Raw genomic sequence first — 16,470 nt, 5'->3', positions numbered from 1 at the left:
GTACTGCTCCATGTTAGATCATAAGACCAGAAGATATAGAAGCAGAATTAGGCCATTCAGCCCATCGAGTCTGCTCTGCCATTCAATCATGGCTGATTTTCTCAACCCCATTTTCCTGCCTTCTCCCTGTAACCCTTAACCCCCTCACCAATCAAGAACCTATCGATCTCTACCTTAACTACACCCAATGACTTGGCCCTCTGTGGCAATGAATTCCACAGATTCACCGCCCTCTGGCTGAAGAAATTCCTCCTCGTCTCAGTCCTAAAGGGACGTCCCCTTTATTCTGAGGCTGTGCCCTCAGTGTTGCAATGGCCTGGAAGCCTCTGCTCAAATCTCACTGTCACAATAAACACACGTTTCCCCTCTCTACTGTTTTAATAACATTACGATGTAAAAAATAGAAACGCAGCCCTCCAGGGAAGAGAATTCCAAAGATTCCCCGCCCTCTGGGAGAAAGGATCTCTTCCCATCTCCGGCCTGAACCACTGAACCCCAATTCGGAGACTTGTGACCCCCTTCTGTTTCAAGACACCCCAGGCAGGGGAAACGCCCTCCCTACATCCCTCCCTTGTCGAGACTGGGAAGGAGTTGGCGTGTTTCACCGGGATCACACCTTGTATTCTGAAGTGAGAGTGTCGTGGTTCCGAGAGCTGGTTCTCGATTCTGCCCCTTATCACCATTGATGGGGCCTTGTCGTGCAGCACATGGTTTCCGTGCACTACTGTTTGCCCAATGACACACACCTGAGTTCCATCAGGAGACTAGTATAAGAACCCTGGTTTCACAAACACTGGTTGCCAGATTATTGGTCTATCTCTGGGTTTACTTTGTCTCCTGGCTGCTTTGAGCCGTTAACTCTAGAGCAGTCCTGGTTTCGTGGTTTCTCCTAGAAAACCCTGTTTCTGTGTCGGGACTCTGTCTCAGAGTCCCAAGGCAAGATTCCTCCTGTTCGCCGTTCTGCGTTTGGTACCGAGGAAGCATCCCGACTCCAGTCTCGTTCCGGTGTTCCGCATTTGGGTTCTCCGCGATCTCGCTCTTCGTGTGACATTGTGACAGAGAGGGTCTCGCATTCATTGCTCCTCTTGGAGCAACCCAACCAACCAGGAACGTGGCGGGGATGGTTCACTGTAGCCCCTTGTCGCCAGGACAGAATCCTTGACCCTGTCTCACCACCTCCATCTGAGGAACTACACTCACCGGGACCCCGTTTCCCACATTCCTGTTAAACTCACTGGAAAATGTATTATACTACTGTGTGACATCTTAAAAAATGTGTGAATTAAAAGTGCATTGGGGTATTGATGGGAGTGACATCCAATAGTCTGGAAAATCTGTGATTCTCACTCCACCAAAGTCCAGGGAGTGCAGGATTAATCGTATGTTATACCCCAACATGGCATGAGAGAGAAAGAGAGATAGACAGAGAAAGAGAGACAGAGAGACTGAGACTGAGAGATGAAGAGAGAGAGACAGAGACAGACAGAGAGTCAGAGAGGGGGAGGGAGAGAGAGAGAAAGAGAGATCCAGCAAGGGAGAGAGAAGAGAGAGAGAGATAGACAGAGACAGTGAGACAGAGAGAGATAGACAGTCAGAGAGGGGGAGAGAGAGAGAGATCCAGCAAGGGAAAGAGAGAGAGAGAGAGGATATACTTGATCTCTTTCTACCTGAGGATGGCTACATCTGTGATTGGGGGAGCATGATGAAGGTTTCGGAAACGGCTCCTCTGTTCTGACGTTACAGGAAGGACGATGCGAGCGGTGACCTGGTTGAATCCACCGGGATCCTGTTCATCTCCACCAGAATCAGAATCAGGTTTATTATCACGACTCTATGTTGTGAAACGTGTTGTTTTGCGGCAGCAGTACAGTGCACGGCATAAACTTACTAAAAGTTACTAAAATAAATAACTAGTGCGAAAGAGGAATAACGAGGTAGTGTTCATGGGTTCATGGACTGTTCAGAAATTTGATGGCGGAGGGGAAGAAGCTGTTCCTGAAACATTGAGTCTTGGTTTTCAGGCTCCTGTACCTCCTCCCCGATGGTAGATGTCCTCGATGGTGGGGAGGGTTGTGCCCGTGATGGAGCTGGCTGAGTCTACAACCCTCTGCAGCCTCTTGCGATCCTGTGCATTGGAGCCTCCACACCAGGCTGTGATGCAACCAGTCAGGATGCTCTCCACCGCACATCTGTAGAAATTTGGTGACTATCCAATCTCCTCAAACTCCGAATGGAGTAGCTCCTCTGACGTACCTTCTTCGTGATTGCATCAATGCGTTTGGCCCAGGATAGATCCTCCGAGATGTTGACACCCAGGAACTTGAAGCTGCTCACCCCTTCCACCGCTAACCTCTCAATGAGGATCGGTGTGTGTTCTCCCAATTTCCCCTTCCTGAAGTCCACAATCAGTTCCTTGGTCTCGCTGATGTTGAGTGCGAGGTTGTTGTTGCAACAGCACTCGACCAGCCGATCTATCTTACTCCTGTACGTCAGGCAGTGCGTTCCACGCACCTACCACCCTCTGTGTAAAAAAACTTACCCCTGACATCCCCCTTATACCTTCCCCCAATCACCTTCAAATTATGTCCCATCATGCTAACCATTGTCGCCCTGGGAAAAAGTCTCTAACTGTCCACTCGATCTAGGCCTCTTATCATCTTGTACACCTCGAGCAAGTCCCCTCAAGTAGAGCAGTGGGCTAAGCACGCACCTTTGAGGTGTGCCAGTGTTGATGGTCAGCGAGGAGATCCTCCTGCAGATTGTTTGCTTCTTCAGAGCCGGGAAAGAATTTCTTGATGGTGGCCCCAGCCTGAGGAAAAGGGGAAGCCAATTAAGACTGAGATGAGGAAGAATTTCTTCCAAGCCTTGCCCAGGCCTGCCTCTGTTGAAGGCATGTGTGCTGGGATCCGTGTAGCGAAGGCTGGTACAGAAGCATCTTGGCCCAAGGTCTAGCTGAAAGCCTCCACGTAACCAAGGGCTGTAAAAACCCTCTTGTGTATCAGTGAGGAAGGCTCTGTATACTTAAAACCTATTCAGGGGTCTCCTTGTATCCGAAGCCTGTCCACAGGCCTTGTGGTAAGCCAATGACTGACTGAGAAAGGCCTCGTGGGCCGACTTGGTTGACTTCACCATGGATAAACATCTGATGTAATTCAAACAGCCTGTGACAGGGACTGCTGGCCAGGGAATTCAAGTTCAGCTGCCATACAGCCGGTATTTTGATGTGGTCCAGCCAAGGGAAATGCATGATGAGCCACTTAAGGGCTGGAATGCATCACAATCTGAGCTCCAAATTGAAGCCATTTCCCTAAGCAAACATTCACAGCTGCCAACATCTGGTGCTCGGAGGAACTCCACTCCGGGTCGCTGAATAAAGAGGCTCAGGAATAACAATCCGCAAATGTTCCCTGCTTCCCAGAGGCCTTGGCGTAACAATCCATATCTTGGAATTCTTTCCCGTGGGGCCTTTTGTGAATTAACACTAATCAAAACACTTGCTTCTTTCAGGAAATGCCAAGATATTCCAGGCATATGGTGGCAGGCTCCGACGCTCCAGGATTTTCTGGGAATGTCCGGGAATTGAAGTCTGATCGTCGGGAATCAGATGGACAAAACGATCGTTGGATTACTTAGAGTATCGTGTCCAGTTTTGGTTGCCCTGTTGTAGGAAAGATGTCAGTAAACTGGGAAGAGTACAGAGAAGATTTACAAGGATGTCACCTGGACTGAGTTATAGGGAGAGGTTGGGCAGGCTAGCACTTCATTCCTTGGAGTGCAGGAAATGAGAGGTGACCTTATAGAGCTGTATACAATCACAAGGGGGGGTGCACAGGTAGGGTGAATGCACACAATCTTTTTCCCAGGGAAGGGGAACGAAAAACCAGAGGTTTAAGGTGAGAGGGGAAAGATTTAAAAGGGACCCGAGGGGCCACCTTTTCACCCAGAGGGTGGTCAATATATGGAACGAGCTGCCAGAGGAAGTGGGTGAGGCAGGTACATTAACAACATTTAAAAGATACTTGGACAGGTACATGGATGGGAAAGGTTTAGAGGAATGTAGGCCAAATGTGGGCAAGTGGGACTAGCTTGGTCGGCATGGATGATTTGGGCCGAAGGGCCTGTTTCCGTGCTGTATGGCTCTATGACTTGATTGGGGAGATTGAAAAGAGTTATTTTAAAATATGTTTTTTTCCACCGTTGGTGGGGTTTGGGGAGGAGGTGAGGAAAGGGACGATTGGGTGAAGAATGATCCAATCGGATTTTCTTCCTGGGAAACTTCCCCAGACCACGATCCAAAGCTGGTTCAAGTCCCGTGAGAACCTTAAAAACCTAGTGTGGTGCTGAGGGAGTGACTGAGGCTCTATGTGAAGACGTCACACCCACGTCTTGAAAGGGGAGCAATGGGAATCAGCCTCAATGCCCCAGGGCCAACATCTACTCCCCCTAGCTGGCGTATCTGGAACTAGTGGGGGTTTACCACAAAGGGTCAGCCATTCAGGACAGAGATGGGAAGGCATTTCTTCACCCAGAGGGTGGGAGAGCTTTGGAATTCTCTCTCCAAGAGACTCGGTGAATTCAAGGCACAAATGGATAGTTTGACATCATTGAGTTGGTTAGGAGGCAGTCAATCAGGAGTGATCTCAGTGATCCCACAGTGGTCCAGAGGTGGGGTGTCAACCATGCCACGGATCCAGTTGGTGACTGAAGCCAGATGCCACCTTCTTTGTCCAAGGTTGTCATAGAGTCGTAGAGTAACACAGTACAGAAACAAGGATCTCCAAAGATCTCTCTCCCGGCTGTATCTCTCGTACTCCACCTGCAACTCTCCGTCCCCTCTCCCTTCCCAATATCGCCCTCTCAGCCCATCAGAATCAGATTTATCGCTGACATATGACGCGAAATGTGTTGTTTTGTGGCAGCAGTACAGTGCAAGGCATAAAAAATCTATAAATTACAAAAATAAATAAATAGTGCAGAAAAAAGGAATAATGAGGGAGTGTTCATGGGCTCAGGGACCGTTCAGAAGTCTGATGGCAGAGGGGAAGAAGCTGTTCCTGAATCTCTGCACATCTTTTTTCCCCAAGCATTGAAGATCTCTGATTAACACGTCAACAGGATTGGAAGTGAAGTGGCGCAGCGGGTAGAGCCGCTGCCTCACAGCCCCACAGACCCGGGTTCGATCCCGACCTCCGACGCTGTCTGTGTGTGTGGAGTTTGCACGTTCTCCCTGTGACTGCTTGGGTTCCCCCCCCCTGCTCCGGTTCCCTCCCACATCCCAACGACGTGCGGGGTCGGTGGGTTAATTGCCTCCTCGTGTGTGGGTGAGGGGGTAGAGTCTGGGGGGAGTTGAGGGGAATGTGGAGAGAATGAAATGGGTGGTCGATGGTGGGCACAGACTCGACGGGCCAAAGCGCTCGATGACCCCGTTCGCTCAGGGAATCTTGGCTCCCAGTGAGTGAAGCTAAAACAACGGCGGAAAACGGGGAGTAAGAGATACTCCCACAGCTTTGGGAGAGAGCAGGCCGGGATAATTAAACGAACCTTCAGATCAAAGACGGGCTTATCCTGCCTGTTGTGTGCGGGGCTTTCTCTCGCTCTGTGAGAGGAACAAGACGGATCCCGCTGACAGATCCTGTCAGTCACAGATCTCCCTGTGCCTCATCAATCACTCCTCAGCTGAAATGCATTGAGATAAGCCACATTGTCTCATTATCACAAGAAGGGGGATTTAAAGAACTGCCATTGCGGTTATTAATACGAGAACAACAGGCGTTCTTTGTGAGAAGAATGGGTTATTACAGTCTGGTTTTCAATCACTTTGGTTTTGAGCCTAAGGCACTGGCAACACAACTGACTAAACACTGGGTAATGTAACTCTCTCCTTCCTCACCTTCTTCCCCCACCCCCTCTCTCTACCCCGCTCTGTGTCATGCTTTATTAATAGTTTCTGTGAAGGGTTGTTTGAGAACATCATTCCTCTGATGAACCTGAAATGTTAACTCTGCTTCTGTCTTCACAGTTGCTGCCTGACTTGCTGAGTGTTTCCGGGGTTTTCAGGTATTTCTATCCTCTACGTTTCTTCTGTTACCCAGCCAAGAACTGGATGTGTGAAACAAAAACCGCAAATGCTGGAAACACCCAGCGGATCGGGCAGCGTCCGTGGAGAGAGTAAAAACGGAGTCGATGTTTCTGGTCAGCGAGCTGGGAAGTCTCAAAAGCTGTAGAGAAGGGAAAGGAAGATGGGGGAACCTCTGTGAAGGGATGGAGACCAAGGGAGGAACACACAAGATGCTGGAGGAACTTAGCAGGTCAGCATCTGTGGAGAGAAATGGACAATCGACGTTTTGAGACAAGACATTTCATCTGGTTTCAAGGGATATGAGCCAAATGTAAGACAAAGGAACTAGCTTGGATGGGCATCTTGGTTGGCATGGACAAGTTGGGCCGAAGGGCCTCTATGACTATGACTGTCTCTCTTCTCTCTCTCCCTCTCTCTCTCTCCCTCTCTCTCTCTCTCTCTCCCCCCCCCCCCCCCCCCCACCTCCATCGTTCCCAGGAGGTACCTATGAGGACCTGATGAAGTCGAGCGGCGTCTGGGGGTCTTGGTCTGGGGTTGACTGGGCCCAATGGGGTTACGAAGAGGGCAGTGATGGGGCAGTCTCGAGGGGACGGAGGGAGGCTGTGGGGTTTGGAGGACTGGCTGTCTCTGTGTGAGGGGCGTTCGGGCCGAGTGTGGGGTGTCAGGGTTCAACAGAAAGACAATGGAAGATGTAGGTGACCTGGGGGGAGGAGGGAGGAGGAGGGGAGAGAGGGGGGAAGGGAGAGAGGGAGAGATAGGGTGAGGTAGGAGAGAGGGAGAAAGAGAGCCTGAGGGTAGTGAGTGGGACAAAAGAGAGATTGTGGGGCAGGAAACAGGGTCAAAGGTTAAAAACAAGAACTAGGAGCAGGATAGGCCATTCAGTCCTCAAGCCTCCTGCGCCATTCAGTGGATCGCGGCTGATATTTTCTACCTCAGCACCACCTTCCTGCACTAACCCCGTCTCCTTGGATTTCCTGAATATTCAAACATCCATTGATCTCACTCTGAATATACTCAGAGATCCAGCCTCCTCCTGGGGAGAGGCTTCCAGAGATTCCCCAGCCTCTGGGGAAGAAACTTCTCCCTATCTCCATCTCCCTGTCCTCAATGACCAACACCTTGAGACTGAGAGAGAGCAAAGGGGGGGGAGAGAGAGAGAGAGAGAAGGGGGGCAGAGCGAGGGGGGAGAGGGGGGAAGGGAGAGGGAGGGGGGGGGAGAGAGTGGGGTGGGGGAAGGGAGGGAGAGGGGGAAGGAGAGAGGGGGAGAGGGGGAGAGAGGGAAGGGTAGGAGGGAGAGAGAGGTGAGGGAAACAGAGAGAGAGGGGGATAGGAGGGGAGAGAGAAAGAGAGAGAGGCAGGAAAGATATAAGGTGAGAGAGAGGGATGAGAGCCGTGCAGGAAAGAGACAGAATAGGGCAGGAGCGACCGTGTGGGTGGACAGTGCAGAAGGAGAGAGAGTGGTGGAGAGGCGAGGGAGAGAGGGAGGGAGGGAGGGAGAGAGGGAGGGAGGGAGGGAGGGAGCAGTTGGGAATGAACAGGAGAACACTGCCATTGGTACCTTTAACTGCACTGTCATTGTCCCTGCAGCTTTATGGATCTACTTGCTAAACCCAAAATGAGACGGTTTGGCCCATCGTGTCCCTGCTGGCTGCGAGCGGAACAATGTCCCGTCCCTTCCCCATGGCCCCACAGTGTTCTCTCTCACTCGCTCACTGACTCTTCTTCCAATCCCTTTGCCCCTGACGCACACTAGGGGGGCAATTAACCCACCGACCCCGCACGTCGTTGGGATGTGGGAGGGAACCGGAGCACCCGGGGGAAACTCATGTGGTCACACACACGCGCATACACACACAGACAGACAGACAGACACACACGTACACACACACACACACACACACACACACACACACACAGAAACACACACACACACACACACACACACACAGAAACACACACACACACACACACACGCACGCACACAGCGCCGGAGGTCGGGATCGAACCCAGGTCTCTGGGGGCTGTGTGGCAGCAGCCCTACCCGCTGCACCACTGTTGTCTCCTGCCAATTTCACGCTTGTGATGGTTGACCTCTGCAGAGGTGGGAACGTGGCACGGACTCAGTGGGCCGAAGGGCCAGTTTCCGTGCTGTATCCCCCTGTGGCTCTCTACTGGAACCTCTCTCAGCCTCCTCTTTCCCAAGGAGAATGGTCTCAGCTTATCTACAGCTGAAGTCCCTCATCCCCGGAACTGTAGTCACGGAGCGGTAGAAACAGGCCCTTCAGCCCATTGCTTCCATGCTGACCTGTTAGCCTGTCTACACTAATTCCATTTACCTTGCCTATTGAAGTGTCCGTCTAAATCCCTCTCAAACGTAGTGATTGCATCTAATTCCACTGCCTCCTCTGGCAGCCCGTTCCAGGTATCAACCTCCCTGTGTACAAAACTTACCCCTCACGTCCCCTTTAAATCTCCTGTCTCTCACCTTAAACCTACGCCCTCTCATTTTTAATATCCCTACCATGGGAAAAAGATTCTGACGACCTAAGTCCCTCCTAACTTTATACACCTCTATCAGGTCACCCCTCCACCTCCCTCCCTCCCAGGAAAACAGTCCCAGCCTGTCCGATCCCTCCCCATGACTATAAAGTTCTTCAATCCAGACAGCATCCCGGTGAATCCCCTCTGCAGGGTCTCCAGTGCAGTCACACCCTTCTGATAGAACTTATAGAGGTGTATAAAGTCATGAGGGGCATCGATAGGGTAAATGCACACACTCTTTTCCCCAGGGTTGGGGAATCAAGAACTAGAGGGCACAGGTTTAAGGTGAGGGGGGGGGGGGAAGATTTAACAGGAACCTGAGGGGCAACTTTTTCACCCAGGGGGTGGTCCATATATGGAACGAGCTGCCAGAGGAAGTGGTTGAGGCAGGTACATTATCAACTTTTAAAAGGTACTTGGACAGCTACATGGATAGGAAAATTTTAGGGGGATATGGGCCAAACGTGGGCAAGTGGGGCTAGCTTAGATGGGAATCTTGGTCGGCATGGACCAGTTGGGCCGAAGGGCCTGCTTCCGCGCCGTGTGACTCTATGACTCGGGAGGAGTTGGGCAGGCTGGGACTTTTTTCCTTGGAGCATAGGAGAATGAGGGATGGAGGTGTAGAAAATCACGAGGGGCATAGATGGGGTGGACAGAGTGGTGGTTTAGAGGGATATGGGCCAAACACTTGCAAATGGGACTTGCTTAGATGGGAATCTTGGTCGGCATGGGCCGGTTGGGCCAAAGGTCCTGTTTCTAGGCTGTATTGTTTTATGACTCTACAATCTAGTGTGGTGAGCACAATACTCCAAGTGCGGCCTAACCAGTGCTTGGTAAAGTTGCAGCGTAACATCCCAACTCTCAAATGATATACCCTGACCCATGAGGGCATCCGTGACATATTGTCTTCTTCACCAGCCTGTCAACCTGTGCTGCCATTTTCAGGGAACGAAAGACTCTTGGTGAATCTCAACTGCACTCTCTCTAAACCCCTCACATCCTTCCTGAACTGTAGGGCCCCGAAATGGTCGCAATATTCCGGCTGTGTGTGAACCAGTATTTCTCCATGGCTTCCTTGCTGCTGTAATTACTTAAACCCCCAAGATCCCAACCACTTTCATCTAACTATGCGCACATTCCCTGAGCCCTTGGTTCCTGTACCGCTTTTAGACTTGTGTGGCCTGGAATTTAAATCTCCAGATTTATTTAACTTCCCCAGCTGCTGTGGTGGGATTTGAACTCACGGCCCTGCATTGATGATCCCGAATTTGTGGCTACTAGTCCAGTAGCACCACCACACTCCTGAATGAAAGCAATTGGAATAATTTAAAAAATGCTTGTTTCCCCCAGGGAGTGGTTGGAGTAATTAGTAGAGATGACTTAAAGGGGAAGGCAGGAGGGAGAGGGGTAACGGGTCGATACATCAACGAGGGCTGAGGGCTGGTGTGCAGGGATAACCGGGGGTGATAGCGGGAAGGGGATAGACGGGGACGCCAGTTCACTGAGGGGGACATTCTGCCCGTCTTAATTCTTCTATCCAACCGGGAAGGTTTAGACAAGGGTCTGACTAGGTCAACGAGAAACACGCACGCGCGCGCACACACACACACACACACACACACACACACACACACACACACACACACACACACACACACACACACACCACCCACCGGTTCTCCCTCTCCCCTGTCTGGTTCTGGCTCCACCTGCCATATACCTCTCCCCTAATGGTTCCCGTTCCCACCCTCCTTACTTCTCACATTCAGAATCAGAAGCAGGTTTATTATTGGTGTTGGTGTTGGTTTATTATTGTCACTTGTACCGAGGTGCAGTGAAAAACTTGTCTTGCAAACCGATCGTACAGGTCAATTCATTACACAGTGCAGATACATTGAGTTAGTACAGAGTGCATTGAGGTAGTACAGGTAAAAACAATAACAGTACACAGTAAAGTGTCACAGCTACAGAGAAAGTGCAGTGCAATAAGGTGCAAGGTCACAACAAGGTAGGGAACCGTTCAATAGGCTTATCACAGTGGGGTAGAAGCCGTCCTTGAGCCTGGTGGTACATGCCCTCAGGCTCCTGTATCTTCTACCCGATGCAAGAGGAGAGAAGGGAGAATGTCCTGGGTGGTTGGGGTCCTGACATATGACGTGAGGTGTGTTGTTTTGCGGCAGCACTACAGCGCAAGACATAAAAAACAATAACTTACAAAACAAATAAACAGTGCAAAGAAAAGGGAATAAGGAAGCAGTGTTCATGGGTTCATGGACCGTTCAGAAATCTGATGGCAGAGGGGAAGAAGCTGTCCCTGAATCATTGAGCCTTCAGGCTCCTGTACCTCTCTCCGACACACAGGGAGTCCTTCGTGTTCCTGCTTATCACCCTTCACCCTCCCCTCCTGCCTCTCTGTCTACACTTCCCGCTGCCTCAGAAACGCAGCCAACGTAACCAAAGACCCCTCCCACCCCGGTCTTTCCCTCTTCTCCCCACTCCCATTGGGCAGAAGATACAAAAGCCTGAAAGCACATACCACCAGGCTCAAGGACAGCTTCCAACCCACTGTTATAAGACTATTGAACGTTCCCCAAGTACGATAAGAGGGACTCTTCACCTCACAATCTACGTCGTCGGGGCCCTTGCACCTTATTGTCTGCCTGCACTGCACTCTCTCTGTAACTGTAACACTTTATTCTGCATTCTGCTTTTACCTCAGTGCACTGTGTGATGAAATGATCTGTATGGATGGCATGCAAAACAAAGTTTTTCATTGTACCTCAGTACATGTGACCATAATAAACCAATTCCAATTCATCTGCCTCTCCTTTTTTTGTGTCTGCCTCCACCACGGTGACCAGTGGTGTTCCACAGGGATCTGTTCTGGGACCCCCGCTCTTTGTAATTTTTATAAATGACTTGGATGAGGATGTGGAAGGGTAGGTTAGTAAGTTTGCTGATGATACAAAGGTTGGTGGTGTTGTGGATAGTGTAGAAGGTTGCTGTAGATTACAACAGGATATTGATAGAATGCAGAGCTGGGCGGAGAAGTGGCAGATGGAGTTCAACCCGGATAAGTGTGAAGTGATACACTTCGGGAGATCGAATTTGAATGGCAGGACTCTTAGCAGTGTGGAGGAACAGAGGGATCTTGGGGTTCACGTCCATAGATCCGTCAAGGTTGCTATGCAGGTCGATAGGCTTGTGAAGAAGGCATATGGAGTGTTGACCTTCATTAGTTGGGATATTGAGTTCAAGAGCTGCGAGGTGATGTTGCAGCTCTATAGAACTCTGGTTAGACCACACTTGAAGTATTGTGTTCAGTTCTGGTCACCTCATTATAGGAAGGATGTGGAAGCTTTAGAAAAGGTGCAGAGGAGATTTACCAGGATGTTGCCTGGATTGGAGAGCATGTCTTCTGAGGATAGGTTGAGTGAGCTAGGGCTTTTCTCTTTGGAGAGGAGGAGGATGAGAGGGGACTTGATAGAGGTGTACAAGATGATGAGGCATAGATCGAGTGGACAGTCAGAGACTTTTTCCCAGGGTGACAATGGCTAACATGAGGGGACATAATTTTAAGGTGATTGGAGGAAGGTATAAGGGGGATGTCAGGGGTACGTTTTTTTACACAGAGAGTGGTGGGTGCGTGGAACGCACTGCCGGCAGAGGTTGTGGGGGCAGATACATTAGGGACATTTAAGAGACTCTTAGATAGACACATGAATGATTTAGAAATGTGGGCTATGTGGGAGGGAAGGGTTAGATAGATCTTAGAGCTGGATAAAATGTCGGCACAACATTGTGGGCCTCAGGGCCTGTACTGTGCTGTACTGTTCTATGTTCTCTCTCTTCCTCCCAACCCCATGTCACTCCCCCCCCTCCCTACCCGGATCCATCTGCCCGTAACCTCCACCCCTTTCAAATATTAATCTACCTCCTCGACGTTGTTGGCTGATGGACTGCACTTGCCTCGGTGACCCCTCCCGCTAAGCAGGAGGGAAAGCTGAAAGCAACCACAAATCCTAACAGCTCGAGGGAAGTCCTCGCCTTGTGCGAGCGTGGCACTTTGTTCGATGACCGTCAGTGCCTGAGCATTTCTCGTGGAACACAGAGCAGTACAGCACAGTATCAGGCCCTTCGGCCCACCATGCCCGTGCTGGTCATGATGCCAATTTTAACTAACCCTACCTGCCTGCATGTGATCCATATCCCTGAGTTCCCCACCTGTTCTCTGCCTGTCTAATTCCTCTTCAATATCAGCGTTCTACTTGGCTCCACCACCTCTGGCAGCACGTTCCAGGCACCCAGCACTCCCTGAGTAAAGGAACTTGCCTCGTAAATCTCCTTTAAACTTTCCTCCTCTCACCCTAATCCCATGTCCTCTGGTATTTGACATTTCCACCCTAGGACAGCACCAGAGGTCAGGATCGAACCAGCGTCTCTGGAGGCTGTGACCGGTGGCTTTACCCGCTGCACCACTGCAACTTAATCAAAGCTGGGCGAGTTGATTGGCTTTACGTTGCAGAGAGGGAGAGGGATGGATGGGACAAAGGGAATATTTGTAAGGGGGTGAGGCCAGGGTTGTGAGGGGGATAAGTCGTCAAGGACACTAGGTGCTTGATAGGTTAATGAGGGAGGCCGGAAAGGAATGTAAAAGCTGTAAAATACAGAGCTGTCAGAATAAATAAGGACAGATTTCCATCCCCTGACATTAGTAACAAACAAGACTGCCTTCTTACAACTACCTTGGAGTTTTACAGGCATTGATGAGAGCTTTTGATGCATTTATTTCATCGAATCCACTTAAATTTCCCAGCTGCTGAGAGGGAATTGAGACCCGTCTCTCGATAGCTAGTCCACAAGAACCCAATACGAGCAGGAGTAGGCCACTCGGCCCCTCGAGCCCACTTGCCATTCAGTACAATCGTGGCTGATCTGCCCCAGGCCTCGTCTCCTCTTCTGTGTTAGTTCCCCATCGCCCTCAATCCCCCAATCTTTCAAACATTTACCCACCTGCTCTTTAAATCCCCCCAGTGATCCACCTCCACAACGCTCCATGGCAGAGAACTCCAGAGATTCCCCTCCCTCTGTGAGGAGAAGTCCCGACACACCTCAGTGTTAAATGACCAACCCCCTAATCCTGTAACTCTGTCCCCTCATCGGAGACTCTCCCACTGGTGGAAACATCTCCACACCGACCCTGTCACGTCCCCTTGGGATCTGAGATGTTTCAATAAAATCACCCCTCATTCCTCTAAACTCCAAAGAATACAGATTCTTTAGCCGCTTGTGGTATGGTTAAGCGACATTTAGACAGGCACATGGGTAGGAAACATTTCGAGGGATATGTGCCAAACATGGACAAATGGGACCAGCTCAAGCAGACAACTTGGTCGGCATGGACGAGATAGGCCGGATCTTGCTGTAAGGACTTGGCCCAGTGAGTCCCTTCTGCCCACACCCAATGGGAGCTCAAGCTCCTGGATTAGACCAGTAATATCACCAGCACCCAACCAGACTGGCTGCTGGTCACTACTCTCCCCTGAGACCATACATTGGATCACAGAATCGTTAAACACACCAGTGGAGACAATTCATTCCATCAAGACTGCTCGGACAATCCTATCAGTGCCATTCCCAGGATCGTACAGCACAGAAACAGGCCCTTCAGCCTATCACATCAATGCTGACCTTCTAGCCCATTTACACTAATCCATCTCCTCTCAACCTTCTCCTCCCCAGCCAGAACAACCCCAGCTTCTCCAGTCTGAGCTAAAAGTCTCTCAGCCCTGCATCTGTTCCATTTTAGCTCTCCCGCAGCCTTTCCAGGACACTCACCAGCTTCCTAAGGTGGTAGCCAGACTTGGATGCAACCTTCCACCTTAGGTCTGACTGACATTCTGCCCACGGTCAGCATGACCTTCCTGTGTTTGCTTCATATTTCTGCTATCTCACTGGCTCTCCACTCAGCCTTGGAGTGCCCAGACAACAGCAAAATATACGTCAGGCTGCTGTTTAGCGATTACAACACCAATGTCCCCTCAGTACTAATCAGCAAGCTTCAAAACCTGGGCCTCTGTACCTCCCTCTGCAACTGGATCCTCGACTTCCTCATCGGGAGACCACAGTCAGTGCGGATCGGTAGTAACATCTCCTCCTCGCTGACAATCAACACAGACGCACCTCAAGGATGTGTGCTTAGCCCACTGCTCTACTCTCTCTACACTCATGACAATGTAGCTAGGCACAGCTCATACACCATCTACAAATTATCGATGACACCACTGTTGTTGGCAGAATCTCAGACGGCGACAAGGAGGCGTACAGGAGTGAGATAGATCAGCTAGTTGAGTGATGTCGCAACAACAACCTCTCACTCAGTGTCAGCAAGACCAAGGAATTGACCGTGGACTTCAGGAAGGGGAGGTCGGGAGAACACGCACCAGTCCTCATTGAGGAGTCAGCGGTGGAAAGGGTGAGCAGCTTCAAGTTCCTGGGTGTCAACATCTCAGAGGGTCTATCCTGGACCCAACGCATTGATGCAATCACGAAGAAGGCATGCCAGCAGCTCTGCTTCATTAGGGGTTTGAGGAGATTTGGTATGTTGTCAAAAACTTTTGCAAATTTCTAGATGTACGGTGGAGAGCATCCTGACTGGTTGCATCACCACCTGGTGTGGAGGCTCCAACTCACAGGACCGCAAGAGGCTGCAGAGGGTTGTAGACTCAGCCAGCTCCATCACGGGCACAACCCTCCCCACCATCAAGGACATCTTCAAGAGGCGGTGCCTCAAGTAGGTGGCATCCATCACTAAGGACCCTCACCACCTGGGACATGCCCTCTTCTCATTACTACCATTGGGGAGGAGGTACAGGAGCCTGAAGACCCACACACAGCGATTCAGAAACAGCTTCTTCCCCTCCACCATCAGATTTCTGAACTGTCCATGAACACTACCTCGTTAATTCCTTTTTTTTGCACTATTTACTTCTGTAATTTATAGTAATTTTATGTCTTGCACTGTACGGCTGCCTCAAAACAACAAATTTCATGACATACAAGTCAGTGATAATAAATTTGATTCTGATTCTGAAGCCTTGGATCCCACAAAAAAGAGCTTCAGGAAAGGAAGTGGAGCACACGCCCCTGTCTGTATCAGTGGTGCTGAGGTGGAGATGGTTGAGAGCTTCAAGTTCCTGTGTGCAATCACCAATAACTTGTCCTGGTCCAGCCACGTGGACACTACGGCCAAGAAAGCTCACCAGCACCTCTTCTTCCTCAGAAGGCTACGGAAATTCAGCATGACCCTCACCAATCTTTACAGCTGCACCATAGAAAGCATCCTATCTGGATGCATCACGGCTTGGTACAGCAACTGCTCTGCCCAAGACCATAAAAAATTGCAGGGAGTTGTGGACACAGCCCAGTCCATCAATCAAACCAGTCTACCCTCCATGGACTCTGTCTACACTTCCGGTGCCTCATAATCAAGGACCACTCCCACCCCAGACACTCTCTCTTCTCCCCTCTCCCATCGGCCAGAAGATACAAAAAAAAAGCATGTACCACCAGGCTCAAGGACAGCTTCTGTCCCGCTGTTATCAGACTCTTGAACGGACCTCTCACACGCCAAATGATGAACTCTTGGTCTCCCAGTCTACCTCGTCATGACCTTGCACCTTATTGTCTGCCTGCACTGCACTTTCTCTGTAACTGTAACACTATATTCTGCATTATTTTCTTTTTACTACTTCGATGTACTTACATATGAAATGATCTGTGTGGATGGAACGCAAACAGAAGCTTTTCACTGTATCTCGGTACATGTGACAATAATAAACCAATCACTA

Source organism: Pristis pectinata, chromosome 37, assembly GCF_009764475.1.
Source record: "Pristis pectinata isolate sPriPec2 chromosome 37, sPriPec2.1.pri, whole genome shotgun sequence".
Lineage (NCBI taxonomy): Eukaryota > Metazoa > Chordata > Chondrichthyes > Rhinopristiformes > Pristidae > Pristis > Pristis pectinata.
This window is presented reverse-complemented; position numbering follows the sequence as displayed.